The sequence below is a fragment of the Nicotiana tabacum genome, chromosome 18, assembly GCF_000715075.1.
Source record: "Nicotiana tabacum cultivar K326 chromosome 18, ASM71507v2, whole genome shotgun sequence".
NCBI lineage: Eukaryota > Viridiplantae > Streptophyta > Magnoliopsida > Solanales > Solanaceae > Nicotiana > Nicotiana tabacum.
In genome coordinates this window covers 50,117,750-50,137,712 of record NC_134097.1, presented here as the reverse complement: position 1 = coordinate 50,137,712, position 19,963 = coordinate 50,117,750, and positions in this window count along the sequence as shown.

The window sequence follows — 19,963 nt, the reverse complement described above, 5'->3', positions numbered from 1 at the left end:
AACTATACTAATCATAACATGAACAATCGAAACCATGATCATACATCTAACAGTATCGAACACATGATTCGAATTGTACTGACTAAGCAAAAAATTGTACTGGGGAATCAGTTAATCAGTCAAATTTAAAGTTCAATTGATTGCACAGCCACACACATATACACATTATCAGTGAATAGAAGAAAAACTCGATCAAACACAGAGGTTCAGGCCAGGTGGACAGGACACAGTCAGTAAAAATTCAAAACACAAATTAAACAGGACGTTTGGCCATACGAACAGACCTTTAACATACGCATGAACTGAAATAAAGAAAAGAAAAACAAACTTACCTTAAAATCTTTGAAAGAAAAATCAGAAAAATCAGCTCGTGTTTGCACGGACCCTTCTTAGGGTTGAACGGACTTTAATCGAATTGTTCTCAGTTGAGAACACTTCGATTAAGGTCCATTAGACCCTAATCACTTGGCTCAAACGGACATAGACTAGGCCCTGGGGTTTTATATGGTTCCTAGATGACAGATTTGGGTTTTGAGTCTCCACGGTTAGATTCGGATCAAACCAAGCATGGTTTGGTGACGAGGGAGGTCTGGGGACTGTCTGGTATGAATATAAGGCAGATTAGTGTAGATCGAGTTTTGACTCGAATCTTCAAAAGAAGATTCGAGAAGGTGGGATGGGATTCGAGCTAAACGGTTGTTGGATTCATGTTCAGGGTGTCAAGGTGGTCCTAGGGTGTTAAGGTGAGGGACACCGGCGTTCATGCCGCCGGGATTAATGGTGAGGAACAAGGGGGCGGCTAGGGTTCCGTGGGTTTGGGTCTGTGGTGAAGACGACCTAAGGTAGGGGGGTTTGGATTAGGGCGCGGGGTGAAGGGGGAAGGGTTTATATACGGGGTAGGTGGCTTGATCTCAGCCGTTAGATCAATCGAGATCAATGGCCTGGATCTGAAGGCTAAAATGAAACGGTGTTGTTTGGCTTAGTAAGGGTCAGGGTTGGTTTGGATAAAATGGGTCGGGTTTGTTTGTGGGTATGGGGAAGTGATCTTGGCCGTTGATTAATCTGAGATCAACGGCCCAGATCAAACCAGATCAATACGGCGTCGTTTGGACGCCCCCTGAGGTCAGCTGGTCTGGACCGGGTAAACATGGGGTTTTGGGTTGGGTTGTTTGGGCCTATTTGTTTAAAAATTGGACTGGCCCAAGTCTGAAAACTCTTTCTTTTTTTTTCTTTTTTTAATTAATTTGCCAAATAATACCACATAAAACCATAAACAACAATTTACATACAATTAACATTTAATTACACTAACATCACTTAATGACAAAAATAGAATGAAAGATGCACACACATTTCTTTATTTTTATTTTTTGAATAAACACGGACGAGATTACAGATAACTAACAAATATGCCACATAAAATCCAAAACTTGTACAGCAGGACCATTTGTTATTATTTTATTTCTTTTGGAGCGATTGTCGCGTAAAACAAAAATCACGTGCTCACAGTTTTGACATCACACAATTGATGGAATTTGCTTTAGAAATAAGAGAAATGACATGATATTGAAAGTAGTGCTTCAACTTTTGGAATGAGAAGACTAGTACCAAACATAACTTTTCGATTGGTGAATGTCACGACCCAAGTTCGCCCTCCGTGAACTGTCGTGACGGCACGTAGTCTCTACGACTAGGGAAGCCTAACAGTTGAAAAAAGAGAAACAAAATGCGGAAAAAACTAATAAAAACTGAAGATAAGCAAATATAGAAGCGTTTAAGATGTCGCTCGGCATATATTAATACAAGATCTCAAAAACTGAACAACTTCCCAAAACCCAAAATCTCATGAAATCACAAGGTAAGGATACTACATAGTGTGCTAACTCCAGAATGTCTAAAACAAAGTAAATACGGAAGGGCTGTAACTACAAGAGGGAATGGAGAGGGAGTCCTCGGTCTCCGGACGTGGCAGATATACCTCGAAGTCTTTGAAGGATCGCCTCGCCTCAAGGATGGTAGGCCTGAGAAGAAGAACCTGGAACTGCACATGAAAACATGCGCAGAAAGGGCATGAGTACACCACAACGGTACTCATTAAGTGCCAAGCCTAACCTCGGTCGAGTAGTGACGAGGAAGGTTAAGGCCCTACTAATTATAGCTGAAAAATGAGGTAAAATAGTATAGAATACGACAATATAATAAAATGAGTAGTATTAAAGTAACACAGGGTAATAAGAGTAGCAACAACTACAACAGAGACAAAATAATCACAGAAGGAATACAGCTCAACACAGAGATAACAACCGGGGATCTCCTAGGATACCGTCCTGTAGTCCCCAAATGTAAATATCCAGTGGATCTCTCGGAGGTCGTCCCGTAGTACAACTCATAGTGCGCGGGGATCTATCAGAATCCCGTTCCGTAATCCCAAATGTAAATACCCAGTACTAGGGGAATCTACCAGGTGCAGTCCCGTAGTTCTAATATAAAAGTGCAAGGGATCTACAGGAATACAAATCTGTAGTCCCAAAGTAAACAAGCAGAGGGATCTCCCGGGATACCGTCCCGTAGTCCAAAAGTAAATACACAGCAACAACACGAAGAATATTTAGTTCAATCTAAATTTCATGCCAAGATAAAACAGTTATTCCTAACCTAGCATGTTGCACAAAATCCAAATAAGGCAGTTTCAACAAATAAAGCAATTAAGTCAATTAGACATTCTTCCCTAAGCTAATAGTAGGCTTAAATTGCAAGTAGTATAAACAGGAACGAAACCCCAATTATAGTTACTGAATGAAAACAAAATTTTCAACAATTAGCACGAGTACGCACTCATCACCTCACGTACAAGGCATTTCAAATATCAACAATACCAAATCCTAAGAGGAGTTTCCCCCCCGCAAGACAAGGTTAGGTAAGCTACTTACCTCGAACCGGCTCAAAAAATCAACCCAAAACCATGCGCTTGCCCCGAGTACTCGACTCCAAATGGCCCAAATCTATTTAAAGTAATTGCATAATGTAAATATAACTTCAAATAACTAATTCGACTAATTAATTCTAAGCTAATATGCAAAATTAGAAAAAATTACCAAAATGCCGATGAGCCCATGTCTCGGAATCGGGTAAAAGTTATGGATTATGAACACTCATTCACTCACGAGTCTAACCATACCAAAATTATCCAAATACGATGTCAATTCCTCAATCAAAACTCGAAAATTAGGTCAAAGAACTTTTCCAAATTTTCCCCAATTTCTCACCCCAAATCCGAAATTAGATGATGAATTCATATATAGATTAATGGGTTATAAGCAAAAAAGGAGTTAAGAATCATTACCCGCAAACTCCCTCCGAGAATCTCTCCAAAATTCGTCTCCTACCAAGCTCCCAATTCAAATTTTTGATATGAACTCAAAACCCTCAATTTTGAACTTTATGTTCTGCCCAGACACGACCTTAATCGCGATCACGGAAGCTTCCACGTGATCGGGCAGAGCAACTTCGCTGGCTCAGAAATTTATCCTATGCGAACGCGATAATCCTTACGCGAATGAGATGCTTCTGCTACTTAGCTCTACTCGATCGCGGTTGACCTCACGTGATCGCGAAGAGTAACTTCCACTCCCCAACTGCCTCACTTCTTCCTCTTCGCGAACGCGGCGTAGCCCACGCGTTTGCGATTTAGCTTATGCCAATACTACGTGTTCGCACTCCCTTGCCCGCGATCATGTTAAAAAAAATACCTACTGACTCATCTAAGACTTCGCGATCGCAAGCCTCCTCATGCGATCGCGATGAACAAAAGTCTGCAACAAATACCAGCAAAAATATGATCCTTCTCCAAGTCCAAAAATGGTCCGTTGAGCATCCGAAACACACCTGAGGCCCTCGGGACTTCAACCAAACATGCCAACTAATCCTAGTACATCATTCAAACTTGTTCCAACCTTCGCAACGATCAAAACAACATCAAAAGACCAATTTAACATCGGATTCAAGCCTAAGAACTCCAAAAACTCTCAAGTTACGCTTTCGATCAAAAAGTCTATCAAGCCTCATCCGAATGACCTGAAATTTTGCAAGCACTCCACATTCAATACTAAGACGTTACTCCAACTTCTGAAATTTCATTCCGACCCCGATATCAAAATCTCACTATGGAACCGGAAACATCAAAAATTCAATCCGAATAAGCCCCTAAGCCCAAAATCACCCAACGGAGCTAATGGAACCATTGGAATTCCATTTCGAGGTCATCTTCATACTGCTCCGACTATGGTCCAAATTTTAAAACTTAAACTCTCTTTTAGGAACAAAGTGTCCCAAAACACTCCAAAACACAAAACCAAACATCTCGGCAAATCAAAATAGTGGAAACAAACACTGGGAAAGTAGTTAATAGGGGATCCGGGTGTTAATTCTTAAAAAGACTGGCCGGGTCGTTACATCCTCCTACACTTAAGCATCAGTTTGTCCCCGAACGACCATAGAGGTGTACCTGAAATAGTAAAAAGAATAGGGTAACGGCTGTGCATATCCTGCTCGGTCTCCCAGGTCGCCTCCTCGACCAACTGACCCCACCACATAACCTTCACTGATGCAATGTTGTTTGACCTCAGCTTCCTAACCTGACTGTCTATTATCGCCACTAGGCTCCTCAATATAAAATAGATCCTCGTACAATTGGACTGAACTGAAATCCAACACGTGTGGTAGATCACCGTGATACTTCTAGAGCATCGAAATAGGAAATACCGGATGAACTCCTACCAAGTTGGGAGGTAAGTCAAGCATATAAACAACCTCCCCAACACGCCGCAATATCTCAAAGGGATCGATAAACCTTGGACTCAATTTTCCTTTCTTCCCAAATCTCATAACGCCCTTCATAGGTGAAACACGAAGCATAACCTGCTCTCCAACCATATAGGAAACATCACGAACTCCGGTCTGTGTAACTCTTCTGTCTGGAATGGGCTGTATATGTCGCGCACCTTTTTCCCTATTTACATCGGAAAATCGGGTTTATGACATTGGGTATGAGACAATTCATTCCTTTTGGGAACTGGGTTTTGCATTTGAAGAGTCTCCACCTAATAATTTAAGGTGCATTAGGACACCTATAGGGTTCATTTCTAAGTTTGCTTGATAACTAGAGATAGGGTAAAGGTTTGAAATTATCCTAAGGGGAAGGTGTTAGGCACCCCCTAGGATCCACTAGTGTGGTTACCGGCCAGATAGTTTTGTGAATTTGTACAGTTAGCAAATAGACAAGTATAGGCTCAAATAGTAGGCGATTTAGGTTTAAACACATAAGAGTTTGAAAGAACAATTAAAGGCGAACTTTGGAAAAAGGAGTCACATTTTTACAGATACTTGGGAATATAAAAGGAAAGGAAAAGGAGAAGGGGGTCCTAGGTTTATTTATAATATGGATCACATCAATGCGATACCCGGTATGACACTCCTCGAGTGGATACACGTGGTATTAGTGCACCGGTGATCATATCCATATCTACCCTTCCCACCCTGTCGAGGTATTAAAGCACGGATTGGTCTCGACCACTATTGCATGCTATGACCCGTCCCGCTCCTATCAGTCCCAGAGGAACTTAGAACTACTATTCCTAAAGGGAAGGGATATTAGGCTGACTTTTAGGTTTCAAAAGGTGAAAAAAGCTAAGGCGACATATAAAAACACATAGGACTACATATTAGGGGAAACATGTAAACAACTATCATGTATACCTCCTCAAACAAAGCACATAAATAGCATGACTTAAACACAGTTAGGGTCAGAATTTAAAGTACTAAGGCAAGGAGAATTTTAATTGTTGAGGCAGACCAGTTTATTACATAACTCAGATAAGAAGTCTGAATCAGGCATGCCCGCTGGTTGTAGCAATTACTGATTAACACGAGCGGGTTTAGATTTTATTCGTTGTTATCACCTAAGGCTTGCCTAAGTGTTTGGGTGAGATCTTATAAACATGATACCAATTACTGATTTAGAATGTGGCAAAGCAGTAACAACTCTAAAACAAACAACTTGAGATCCTATAGACATGCTTTCTAAACCGCGTTAAATAAAGGAGTAAGACTATTTAAAACTAATTCAGAACAGTACGAGTTAGGCTGATTTTAAACTAGACTGGTTTCAGATTCTATAGATATTGATATCTATTATTGCTATTTTTAATTCCTATAGGCATGATATCTGATTGAAAGATACTGATTTTAACCTATTGGACATGATGCCAGATAATAACCAATTAGATCCTAAGAGCATGGTATCTAAGTGTGGTAATACACATGCAGAATTTAAAACGAATCCTATAGGCATATTATCTAAATGCAGAATTAGACATGCTGAATTTAAACAAGCCCTATAGGTAGGTTCTCTAGATGCAAAGTTAAGCATGCAAAATTTAAAACAACTGATCTTATAGGCATATTCTCTAAATGCTGAATTAAACATGTAGAAAACAAGTCCTATAGGCATGTTCTCTACCCTTCTAATAACTAAGCATGCACAATTACCCAGCCCTTTTCACTAGCCAACCCCAATGTTTATTACAACTTATTACAGTTAAAATGATAAATTACATCAGAAAAGTGCAAAAGAAGAAGTTACAACCAGAGGAAGCCTGATTCTTGACTTCCTCTCTGAGTTATGGAATAAACCTCCTCAAATGCTATTTGTTTCAAAGCCTTTCTCATACTTGAGTGTGTCAAAGTTCCCTAAGGGTCTAAAGGGGCTCTAGGCAGTGCTTACACCCATGTTTGCATAACCATATAGAGTTAAGTACCGTGTGGAAGGGCCAACCCTTATGTGTCCAAGTTCAGAGGGAGCTCATGGGTCCCAAGGCAAGGTTCACACAAGAGGGGCAGAACTAAGTCCAAGAGTATAGTGTAATTGAAGGAGAAAATATTTTGTTTGAAAACAGGGTTAAGAATAGTAAGTTAAAGGGTAATTTGAAAACGGTAATAGTAAAGCTAACACTACATAGTATCATCATTTTTTTTATACAAAGGGGTTAGGGTTTGGGAATACATTGCAGGGACCATATGACCCTAAGAGGGGTCAGGTTTGGACATGCACAGAAATAGCTGGTGCTGACATGCCCGTAAACCAGCCAGAGAACACAACATATATAGGGGATATGAAGCATATGACCCCAGGGAGGGTCAGGTTTGGATCATGCCCATCAATGTCTAATGCTGGCATGCCCTCAAACCAACCAAAGAATACAAACACATAGGGGATATGGGGGTTTGGGATTCATAAGTAATAATAAGTGACTGACAGAGTTCATACATAAGAAAAATACATTAATTCAGAAGAGGAAGGGGTAGATTACAGCATGCTTGGTAATGTAACTGGATTAAACACAAGTAGGAAATAGGCAAGAGTGAAGGAAATAGTAAAGAAAAATGTTGTTGTTGATGCTGAAAGATTAATTAGAACATACCAGTAAAGAGGCAAATGTAGAAAGAAAAGTAAGCAAATTTCCACAGCCTAGCCTTGGCTTTCAGCCGGCTAGACAAGGCAGCAACACAAGTAGTAACAGAGAAAAGAGAGAGAGCTTTGAGTGAAGTGTGTGTTCTGAATTCAAGTGGTTCGTGTGTTTGAAAGAAGAGAAGGTGCAGGGTATTTATAGCTTTTTAAAACAGGTAAGGAATAAGGTAATAAGTAAAGTTCTACCACAAACATGGAAACAATCACAAGTCAGAATCAATTAACCAAGTGATTCCCCTTTAATTAAGGAATCACTATTTGACGGGTAGTAACAAATTCAAATAAGGAAAGAAATCAGTTTAGAGACAGACTGGTTATTACCATAAAAGGATTAGTAAAAAGATTAGGTAAGCAATCAAGTCTAATTACAAAAATATGCTTATTCTGGAAATAGATTTAGCAAGGTAAATGTTACAGTAAAGGGAAAAGAATCAATCAATTTTGAACGGGCGAGTGAAATCAGGGTTCATAAAAGGGAAACATTAAAAATCAGTCACAAGTCCAAGATCAATCAAAGAAGAGGCTTCAGCATATAAATAAAGTGAATAGGGTCATCAGACATACGATACCAAACATATTGACAAAAGAAATAATCATAAACATGCAGTAGTGGCAGAAATAAGCTAGGGTTCAGTAGTAAAGCAAACATTCGAAGCATAGTAATCAAGTAGGTCAAGTCACATTGAATTAACAGGGAAGAAAATAGATTATCAGAAATATGCAAAGGTTTCACAGTAGCAGGTGAGGAAACCCTTCGAGGGGTTAGGGTTTCCGATAAAAGTTGAGTTAGAAAGATAGTAAAAATCAGATAAGTCACATAGAGAAAAGAGAGTCTGAAACAAGAACTGTCAATCGAGTCTTGCGTTTAGACAACCATTTTAGGCCCAAAACGACCTAGGGTTTTCAACAACAAACGAATTCAAAACATGGTGAACAAATGAGTCAAGCAAGAACTTAAACAAACATGTACACATTTAACAAACAACTTCAAAACTCGACTGAGGCCCAAACGAAATTGGGGTTTTAAACATGCTAACTCAGGTAGAAGAATAACATAACAAACAGTTCAAACACAGTAAAGTCATAAAATAACATCGAGAATCAGAGAAAAGGTTTCTGAAATAACTTAAAGGAAAACCTTAATCAGAACAATGAAGAGTCGTTTTGAAAACAACGTTGAAGAACCTTCGAGAAAAAATGCTTAAAAGTTCATGGTAAGCACATATCTAAGGTTGATCTGAAAGAAATCAAAAGATCTTAGAGATTAGGGTTTTAGAAAATCCAAAAGGAACGAGAAAGATCTCGAAAATTAATGATCTAACCAGAAAAGGTCAAGGACCCACCTTGAAAGGCCATGAATGGCCGAGAAAGGTTGTGGATGGTCGGAGAAAAGTCATGAACACCAATCGAGCAAGGACACGACCAAACTCCTTCGAAGTTTGGTCGTGAAACCATAGAACCAAACACATAAAAGCCATGGAAGGCTGGTACAGGTCTCAAATGACCACGGAAGGCCATGGATTAGGTAGGTATTAGGGTGGATTAGGATGTAGTTTGATGGTGGCGGCTAGGGTTTGTAGGAGTTTTAGAGAGAACTGAGAGAGAAGAGGGATTCAAGGGCGGAGTTAGGTGAGAAATAAATTAGTTTGGAGGCTCTTTTGGGTTTAATTAGGAAAAGACAGCCAGTAGTCGTTGATCTAAATGATAAATGACTGGGATTAAAGGGGTTAGGTGGGGATCCGGGTTGGGTTGTGTGAATTGGGTTAAGGGGGTCGAGTATGAATTGCAATTGGGTTGGGGAATTGGGTCTTGATTTGGGCTTAATTTTAGGCTATAATTGAAATAAAATCTGGCTAGATTTTAAATAGCCATTTTTCCCATTTATTTTATAAAAAAAATAGCAAATTAATTTCTGAAAATAAATTGAAAGTACTAAAATATTTTATAACGTATAATTATCAATTTAAAAATACTGGACTTAATTTTTATAAATGTAAACGCAATTAAATCCTAAAAAGGCTAATATTGCAATTATATGCAATTTATCTTTAAAATACTAAATAAATTTGTAATAAAATATGCAAAAATTATATTGGCTATATTTTAACATAAATGTGAAATTCCAATAAATGAATTACCAAAAAAAAAATTTGAAATATTTATTGGGTTTTTATGGATAAAAAGGGAAATAAATTGATTTAAAAACCTTTAAAAATTAAGGAAACAATACTTTAACATTTGGACATACTTATATATGCATACATATGTTATTTTGAAGGTATTTGCATATTGAAAAATATGTAGGGAAAAATTGGGTATCAACAGCGGCCTCTGTTTACCCGGGAAGGATGAAAGAGTTGTCGGGTAAAGATATGATGACCAATTTTGAGCGAACGAAATGGTTCGAAGAAGTTAGGTCGCGCCATGGTTTCTAAGTTGCCTCCATATCCCTGGATTTACAGGAATCAGGCCATATATAGTTCAGGATCCATCGGCGGAGTATGTCGATGGAGACTCTTCAAGAACGGACGCAATACCCAAGATGGGGTGAGAGGGCGGCTTGCAAGAATGGTTAAGGTTTGATATGGCTGCGGGAACTGGAGCGGGCTTGCTCCTGCCAGGATGTCCTTTGCTTGTTGGTGTACCTGCAATTAGAAACAATACAAACGTATACTGTGGATGAATTTAAACATGAAGTAAGTTCCTGTCGGACCATGAATGTTGTCTTTTGACGGTTAGGATGACGTCCTTTAGACCATGACGTACTGGGCCATGAAGCATGCAAAAAGGATTCGCAGGCCATGAAATGATGCTCTCCGGCTATGAGGATGGTGCCTTCGAACCATGATACCTTTGAATAATGATATGCAAAAGATTAAAAAGGGATCCTTGGTCCATGACATAGTATTCTCAGGCTATGAAAAAGGTGCCTCCGAACGATGACGCCTTCGGATAAGTTGGCGATCTTTCAGCCCATGAGATGCAGTATGTGGCGATCTTGTTTGATCATGCTGGGATGGCCATTGCTTGTCGGTGTACCTGCAATTAGAAAAAATACAAGCGTATACTGTGCATGAATTTAAACATGATGCAAGTTCATGTCGGACCATGAATGTTGTCTTTGGACGGTTAGGATGACGTCCTTTAGACCATGACGTACTGGGCCATGAAGCGTGCAATAAGGACTCGCAGGCCATGAAATGATACTCTCGGGCTATGACGATGGTGCCTTCGAACCATGATGCCTTTGAATAATGATATGCAAAAGATTAAAAATTGATCCTCGGGCCATGACATAGTATTCTCAGGCTATGAAAAAGGTGCCTCCGAACGATGACGCCTTCAGATAATTTGGCGATCTTTCAGCCCATGATATGCAATATGTTGCGATCTTTCAGCCCATAAAATGTAGTATGTGGCGATCTTTCAGCCATGCGGATGTAGTATGAGGCGATATTTCAGCCACACGGAGGTAGCATGTGGCGATCTTTTAGCTATGCAGATGTAGTATGCAGCGATCTTTCGCCATGCAGATGTAGTATGAGGCGATCTTTCAGCCATGCAGATGTAGTATGCGATAATCTTTCATTCATGCAGATGCAGTATGAGCAATCTTTCAGCCATGCTGATGTAGTATGAGGTGATCTTTCAGCCATGCAGATGCAGATAGAGGTAGAGCTTAACCTCGGAAGGCATAATAGTAGCCTTATGCTATGTAACATGCAGATGGAGACAACATTTAGTCTCAGAAGGCATAATAGTAGCCTTATGCAATGTAGATGGAGACAGCGTTTAGTCTCGGAAGGTATAATTGTAGCCTTATGCAATGCAGAAATGCAGATGGAGACAACATTTAGTCTCGAAAGGCAGAATGGTAGCCTTATGCAATGCAGAAATGCAGATGCAGACAACGTTTATTCTTGGAAGGCAGAATGGTAGCCTTATGCAATAAAATAAATTGGCAAATGGTAATAGTGCTTTCTTAGGTGATAGCAGATTGCGATATTGTGACTGCTGGGGACATTGTGACATAGGAAATGTCATTGGTGTGTGTGGATAGAACATGTTGGTAAGTGCAACAGTTCTGAGAGTTGTATTCCTGGACATTGTTCGTCTCGTAAATGTATAGTATGTTTGATGATTTCACCATCCAAGTGCATGCATCCAACAAAAATCGTGAGTTTTGTAAAGGGGGGAGGTTCGTATCCCTGCTGGCTCTATTTGACCTGCTCGGCTTTAATCTGGTGATAGTGTATATATCATTGGGGTAGTGTTGCTAAACAAGGAAATTTCAGTAATAAACATACATGATTTAGTAAAAATATGACATAAGTATATAATTAAGAATAGATTTTAGATGAAACGACGAATGCGACATGGTTCAGGACATTTCAATCTCTCTTTCTACGGAATTTTGAGGGTCCTCCTCAAAATTTTGCCCCAGTTTAATGGGTTGATGCTTCTGACTATTGTTTGTGACGATCGGCTGAAATCACTTCGAAATTTTGAGGGTCCTCCTCAAAATTTTGCCCTAGTTTCAAATTGCGAGGGAAATGAAAATTTTATTAAATTGTGACCGAACCCATAGGGCTGCCTATGTATACCCTCTTAAACGGAAACCATGTCAGGCGTAGTTCAAATTATATCATATAAGGAAAGCGTAAAGATTACACATAGTAAAACTTGACTGCATCTGAATTGATCGGATTTGGCCAGACTTCTCCGTCCATTTCTGCAAGTATGAAGGCTCCTCCTGTCAGAACCCAGTGGACCCTGCCAGTTGGGAGAGAATTTCCCCTTGGCTTCATCTTGATGTGGAAAAATTTTCTTTAACACCAGCTGCCACGGTGTGAACTGTCTTGGCTTGACTCTTTTGTTGAAGGTTTTGGACATTCTGTTCTGATAGAGTTGACCATGGCAAACTACATTCATTCTCTTTCTGTCTATATGGGCTAGTTGCTCATAATGACTTTTTACCAATTCTACGTCGTCGAGCTCAGCTTCTTGCATGATCCTTAGGGAAAGAATTTCTACCTTAGCAGGAATGACTGCCTCTGTACCATAAACCAGCATATAGGGGTTGCCCCGGTTGATGTGCGGACTGTGGTGTGGTACCCTAATAAAGCAAATGATAACCCTAATTAATATTCTTATTGGCGGCCTCTACAGCTCCATTCATCTACGGCCTATAGGCTGTGGAATTCTTGTGTTTGATCTTGAAGGTTTTACACATAGCTTTCATCAAGTCATTGTTGAGGTTGGAGCCATTATCAGTAATGATTTATTCTGGAATCCCGAATCGACAAACGATGCGGTCGCAGACAAAGTCTGCCATGACTTTCTTAGTCACTGCTCTGTAAGCTGCTGCTTCAACCCATTTGGTGAAATAATCGATTGCTACTAGGATAAACATGTACCCATTGGTAGCAGCAGGCTCGATTGGTTCAATAACATCCATTCCCCAAGCGGCTAATGGACAAGGTGAGCTTGTTGCATTAAGCTCATTTGGAGGTACCTTTATCATGTCTGCATGTATCTGACAGCGGTGACATTTTCGAACATATTGGAGGCAGTTCATCTCCATAGTCATCCAAAAGTAACCAGCTCGGTGTATCTTTTTTGCTAAGACAAAACCGTTCATATGTGGACCGTAGGTCCTAGCGTGAATTTCCTCTAGTATCCTGGATGCTTTCTTTGCGTCGACACACCTTAATAATCCCAAATCAGGAGTCCTCCTATACAAGATCCCTCCGAAGTGTGCGTTTCTGAGCAGGAATTGCGAGTTCTGGGTACTCTCGTTTTTCCAAATACTCCTTGATGACATGAAACCAAGGCTTTCTGTCTGCTTCTTCTTCAACATGGGCACAATAACCTAGATAATCCTGGATTTTCACTGGAATGGGATCAATGAAATTATTGTCTGGATGTTGTATCATAGATGACAGGGTAGCCAATGTATCGACAAACTCATTCTGGACTCTGGGAACATGTTGGAACTCCGTCTTCGTGAATCTGTTTCTTAATTCCTTTACATGGTACAGATATAGGAGTATCTTGGAGTTATTAGTCGCCCATTGTTCTCGCACCTGATGTATAAGCAGGTCTGAATCTCCAATTACTAGCAACTCCTGAATGTTCATGTCAATGGCCATTTTGAGCCCTAAGATGCAAGCTTCATATTCAGCCATGTTGTTGGTGCACGGGAACCTGAGTTCCGTAGACAACGGATAATGCTTATCGGTTTTTGATACTAAGACTGCTCCTATGCCAACTCCTTTGAAATTTTCTGCCCCATTGAAAAACATTCTCCAACCGTCATAGGATTCTGCAATGTCTTCTCCTATGAATGATAACTCTTCGCCAGGAAAATACGTTTTAGGGGTTCGTATTCTCCATCCGCGGGAGTTTTAGCAAGGTGATCTACTAGTGCCTATCCCTTGATTGCATTCTAAGCTACGTAGACAATGTCGAACTTACTCAACAGGATCTGCCACTTGGGTGTCTTGCTAGTGGGCATGGGCTTCTGAAAGATGTACTTCAAAGGATCCATCTTTGATATGAAATATGTGGTATAAGCATAGAAATAATACCTCAACTTCTGAGCTACCCAAGTCAAAGCACAACAGGTGTACTCTAACAGAGAATATAGGGCCTCGTACGAGGTGAACTTCTTACTGAGATAATAAATGGCCTGCTCTTTCCTCCCCGTTTCATCCTGCTGCCCCAAAATGGAACCGAAAGCTCCATCCAATACTACAATGTAGAGTAATAAGGTTCTACCTAGCTCGGGCAGGACCAAGACTGGTGGTGTTGACAAGTACTCCTTAATTCTGTCGAAGGCTTTTTAGCATTCATCGGTCCATTTGGTGGCGGCGTCCTTCTTCAACATCTTAAAGATTGGCTCATAGATAACTGTGGACTGTGCTATGAACCGGCTAATGTAGTTAAGTCTTCCCAAGAAACTTATCACATCCTTCTTGTTCTTTGGTGGTGGTAGTTCTTGAATGGCTTTGACTTTTGATGGATCCAATTCTATTCCTCGGCGACTCTCAATAAACCCAAGCAATTTTCCAGTAGGAACCCCAAATGTGCACTTTGCAGGATTCAGTTTCAGGTTGTATCTTTGCAATCTATTGAAGAACTTCCTAAAATCTTCCATGTGATCAGTGGCTTTCTTGGACTTGATGATGACATCATCTACATATACCTCAATCTCCTTGTGTATCATATAATGAAAAATGGTAGTCATAGCCCTCATGTAGGTGGCCCCTGCATTCTTCAGGCCGAACGACATCATCTTGTAATAGTACATTCCCCACAGCGTAATGAAAGTCGTTTTCTCAGCATCTTCTTCATCCATCCAGATCTAATGATAACCAGCGAAACAATTTACAAATGACTGCAACTCATGCTTGGCGCAATTGTCAATCAGGATGTGTATGTTCGGCAAAGGGAAGTCGTCTTTCGGACTGGCCCATTTGAGATCCCGATAGTCGACATAGAATCGGACCTTCCTGTCTTTCTTTGGTACCGGTATGATGTTGGCTAACCATGTCGGGTATTCTACTACCTTGAGAACCTTAGATTTGTCTTGCTTAGTGACTTCTTCCTTGATTTTCAAACTCATATCAGGCTTGAACTTTCTGAGCTTTTGCTTTACTAGCAGACATGTTGGATCAGTTGGTAGTTTGCGAGCCACAATAGATGTACTCAGACCAGTCATGTCATCATACGACCAGGCAAATATGTCCTCATATTCCCTTAGAAATTTTGTATTATTCCTTCTTTTCTGATGGCGATAAGTGAACGCTGATTCATGTTTCTTTGACGTTTTCTGCATCTCACAGGTTAAAATTTTTTGTCTCGTCTAGGTTGGACTTAGGTCTATTCTCAAAGTTCTCAACTTCTTTGACGATCTCATCTAGTATGTCATCCTCCTCTGAATCAACGTCCGTTTGTTGCGTTGTCGCATTGCATGTCATAGTCATTGATTCATAAGAAAAGTCAAAATGCTTTGATAAATTGCATAACTATTTTGAACATTGGAGATCTTATTATAGGAAAAAAAATGCGAAAAGAAAATTATTTAGTAAAAAAAATAGTTCATGATGCTTGTTTTGGCCTTGCTACCACGAGGCTCGACAGGCTCTGGTTGTCCTAAAGGTCTAGTCATTGAGGCATGCCCCTTTGCTTACATCCTGTATGAAAGGTCCTTCCTCCCCCTCCTCCTCAAGAACAACAAAACAGTCCATGTCATTGTTTTCTAGGAACAAGTTCTTCACCGCTGCAAGTGCTTCTTCTTCGTCTAACCCATAAACAATGTCAGCCTGTTGGAAAGTCTGCTACAGATGCGGTATTGGCTACTCTAGCTGATAATAAGGACCACGCCATGGTGGCGACCTGTTGTTGAATTCTTCCCAGGTGTAATCATATCCCAAAACGAAGGTAGTGCCATGTTTCTTGAGTTTTATGGGCTTAGCGATTCCTTGGAGGTTCTTGCCGAGCCCCTTGCCAGGTTCGTACCCACTCCAATCCAGTTGAAATTTCAATAGCTTCTGTTCAAGTTGGGATACATTCTCCTTAGGAGCCTGAGTACCATGGACATTAGTGGCCTCTACCCGTTTAGTTGGATTCTCATTTCTGACGTTGTTCAAATCTTCCATCTTGCTTTTGTTCTTGTTTTTTATAGGACTGAGATGAGGAGTGGGTGGAGGGCCCCTGGATCTCGTGGAATAGGATGATGTTGCCAGAGTGCACGAACTAACCTTTAGGGAGGGGAATAATAAAATAAATATTAAAAACAAAAAGGTAACCAAGTTAGTGAGGATCATAAAAAGCATTGTAATATTTAAACACATAGTGCGAGAATGTAAATCGTGTCCAAATTTGGGGACCTCTTTACGCCCGAGGTAGGCCTAGCGACAAATTGATTTGGAGAGCTTAGGACGCTAACTGCCTCATTGTATTGATAAAAATAGACGAATCCCAAATTGACACTAAATAAACAGGAAATAAAAAGTCACTAATGGACATTGGCCTTATTACATTTTATAGAGCAAAAAAAAACTCATATCTATTTGGTCCCAGAAGGACCTTCCCCAGATTGAATGTTCTCATTGATCAAATCGTCCAGTTAGCATAGGTTCACCAGTAAAAATGCCTTTGCCAAATGTTCTCCTTCATTTCCCTCAGCGTCTTGGCAATTGGTGACTCTTTTCCTCACCTTTCCTTCCAATTCCAACAGGCTATATTCCAGATATTCCAGCTTTTCGCAGGATTTGGCAGCCCTCTCTTTCCATTCATTGATTTGGTCATTTGACGGATGATTCCTCCACCAGTCTAGGAAGAGTGAGGTTGTGCTAACCATACCGAAGCTAGGGACCCCGTTCTTCATATTTCTGTAAGGTAAACAAGATTAGGCCCTTACCCCTATCAGACTCGACTATTAATATCAACAATTAGCATGAAGCATATAGTTCTCCAAATAAGTGCTCAAAACTTGATGGTGTCCGTTTGGGTCCAGCGGATTTTGGACAAGGCTATCTTAAAGGATCATTATGTGGACAACATAACTGACCCGGCTAGGTTTGACCATGATGCATGTATAATTCGAATAGAGTAAGGTTTCTATGGGGTTTTAGACTAGTACCCTTGAGCAGACAACTCAAGGGAAAAGGCATGGAACTGTCGACTGCACCGCTGATCGACTAGTTTTACCGCAAATATGCCTTTCTAAATTTAGGGGGTTAATGATATAGGAAGAGCGTAACCACTCATTATAAGCATTGCTATGGTATTTTTTTGGAACGAGTGGAGTATGATGTTGAGCATGATTATGCAATAATTAAAAGCATGTTGGCACATATTTGCATGTTAAGAAAGCAATAAATACATCAGTTTTATAATTTAAAGCAGTAATAAAGGAAAGAAACGAAGAAGATAAGTTAGTTTTGCTTTGAAAAGAAATTAAACGCTTAAAGGATTTTAAACAAGTAATTGCACATAAGGGAGGTACAAATTCACAAGAACAATCTGAAATGATAAAAGCCTAAAGATCCCCAGTAGAGTCGACATGCTGTCGCGCCCCCTTTTTCCCTCTTTCCATCCGAAAATAGGGTTTATGACATTGGGTATAAGACAACTCATTCCTTTTGGGAACTGGGTTTTGCATTTGAAGAGTCGCCATCTAATGATTTAAGGTGCATTAGAACACCTATAGGGTTCATTTCTAAGTTTGCTTGATAACCGGAGATAGGGTAAGGGCTTAAATTATCCTAAGGGGAAGGTGTTAGGCACCCCTCAGGATCCACTGGTGTGGTTCCCAGCCAGATAGTTTTTTGAACTTGTACAGTTAGCAAATAGACAAGTATAGGCTCAAATAGTAGGGGATTTAGGTTTAAACACATAAGAGTTTGAAAGAACAATTAAAGGCGAACTTTGGAAAAAGGAGTCACATTTTTACAGATACTTGGGAATATAAAAGGAAAGGAAAAGGAGAAGGGGGTCCTAGGTTTATTTATAATATGGATCACATCAATGCGATACCCGGTATGACACTCCTCAGAAGAGGGGATACACGTGGTATTAGCGCACCGGTCATCATATCCATATCTACCCTTCCCACCCCATCGATGTATTAAAGCGCGGATTGGTCTCGACCACTATTGCATGCTATTACCCGTCCCACTCCTATTAGTCCCGGAGGAATTTAGGACTACTATTCTTAAAGGGGAGAGATATTAGGCTAACTTTTAGGTTTCAAAAGGTGAAAAAAGCTAAGGCGACATACAAAAACACATAGGACTGCATATTATGGGAAAAATGTAAACAACTATCATGTATACCTCCTCAAAGAAAGCACATAAATAGCATGACTTAAACACAGTTAGGGTCTGAATATAAAGTACTAAGGCAAGGAGAATTTTAATTGTTGAGGCAAACCAGTTTATTACATAACTCAGATAAGAAGTCCGAATCAGGCATGCCCGCTGGTTGTAGCAATTACTGATTAACACGAGCGGGTTTAGATATTATTGGTTGTTATCACCTAAGGCTTGGCTAAGTGTTTGGGTGAGATCCTATAAACATGATACCTATTACTGATTTAGAATGTGGCAAAGCAGTAACAACTCTAAAACAAACAACTTGAGATCCTATAGACATGCTTTCTAAACCGCGTTAAATAAAGGAGTAAGGTTGTTTAAAACTAATTCAGAACAGTACGAGTTAGGCTGATTTTAAACTAGACTGGTTTCAGATTCTATAGATATTGATATCTATTATTGCTATTTTTAATTCCTATAGGTATGATATCTGATTGAATGATACTCATTTTAACCTATTGGACATGACGCCGGATTATAACCAATTAGATCCTAAGAGCATGGTATCTAAGTGTGGTAATACATATGCAGAATTTAAAACGAATCCTATAGGCATATTATCTAAATGCATAATTAGACATGTTGAATTTAAACAAGCCCTATAGATAGGTTCTCTAAATTCAAAGTTAAGCATGCAGAATTTAAAACAACAGATCTTATAGGCATATTCTCTAAATGCTGAATTAAACATGTAGAAAACAAGTCCTATAGGCATGTTCTCTACCCTTCTAATAGCTAAGCATGCACAATTACCTAGCCCTTTTCACTAGCCAACCCCAATGTTTATTACAACTTATTACAGTTAAAATGATAAATTACATCAGAAAAGTGCAAAAGAAGAAGTTACAACCAGAGGAAGCCTGATTCTTGACTTCCTCTCTGAGTTATGGAATAAACCTCCTCAAATGCTATTTGTTTCAAAGCCTTTCTCAGACTTGAGTGTGTCAAAGTTCCCTAAGGGTCTAAAGGGGCTCTAGGCAGTGCTTACACCCATGTTTGCATAACCATATAGAGATAAGTACAGTGTGGAACGGCTAACCCTTATGTGTCCAAGTTCAGAGGGAGCTCATAGGTCCCAAGGCAAGTTTCACACAAGAGGGGCATAACCTAAGTCTAAGAGTATAGTGGAAGTGCAAGAGCAGAGATTGTTTTTTGAAAACTAGGTTGAGAATATTAAGGTAAAGGGTAATTTGAAAACGGTAATAGTAAAGCTAACACTATAGAAAATTAGCATTTTTTATACAAAGGGGTCAGGGTTCGGAAATATATTACAGGGAACATATGACCCTAAGAGGGGTCAGGTTTGGACATGCACACCAATAGCTAGTATTGGCATGCCCATAAACCAGCCAGAGAACACAACACGTAGAGGGGATATGAAGCATATGACCCCAGGGAGGGTCAGGTTTGGGTCATGACCAGCAATGTCTAATGCTGACATGCCCTCAAACCAGCCAAAGAATACAAACACATAGGGGATATGGGGGTTTGGGATTCCTAAGTCATAATAAGTGACTGACATAGTTCATACATAAGAAAAATACATTAATTCAGA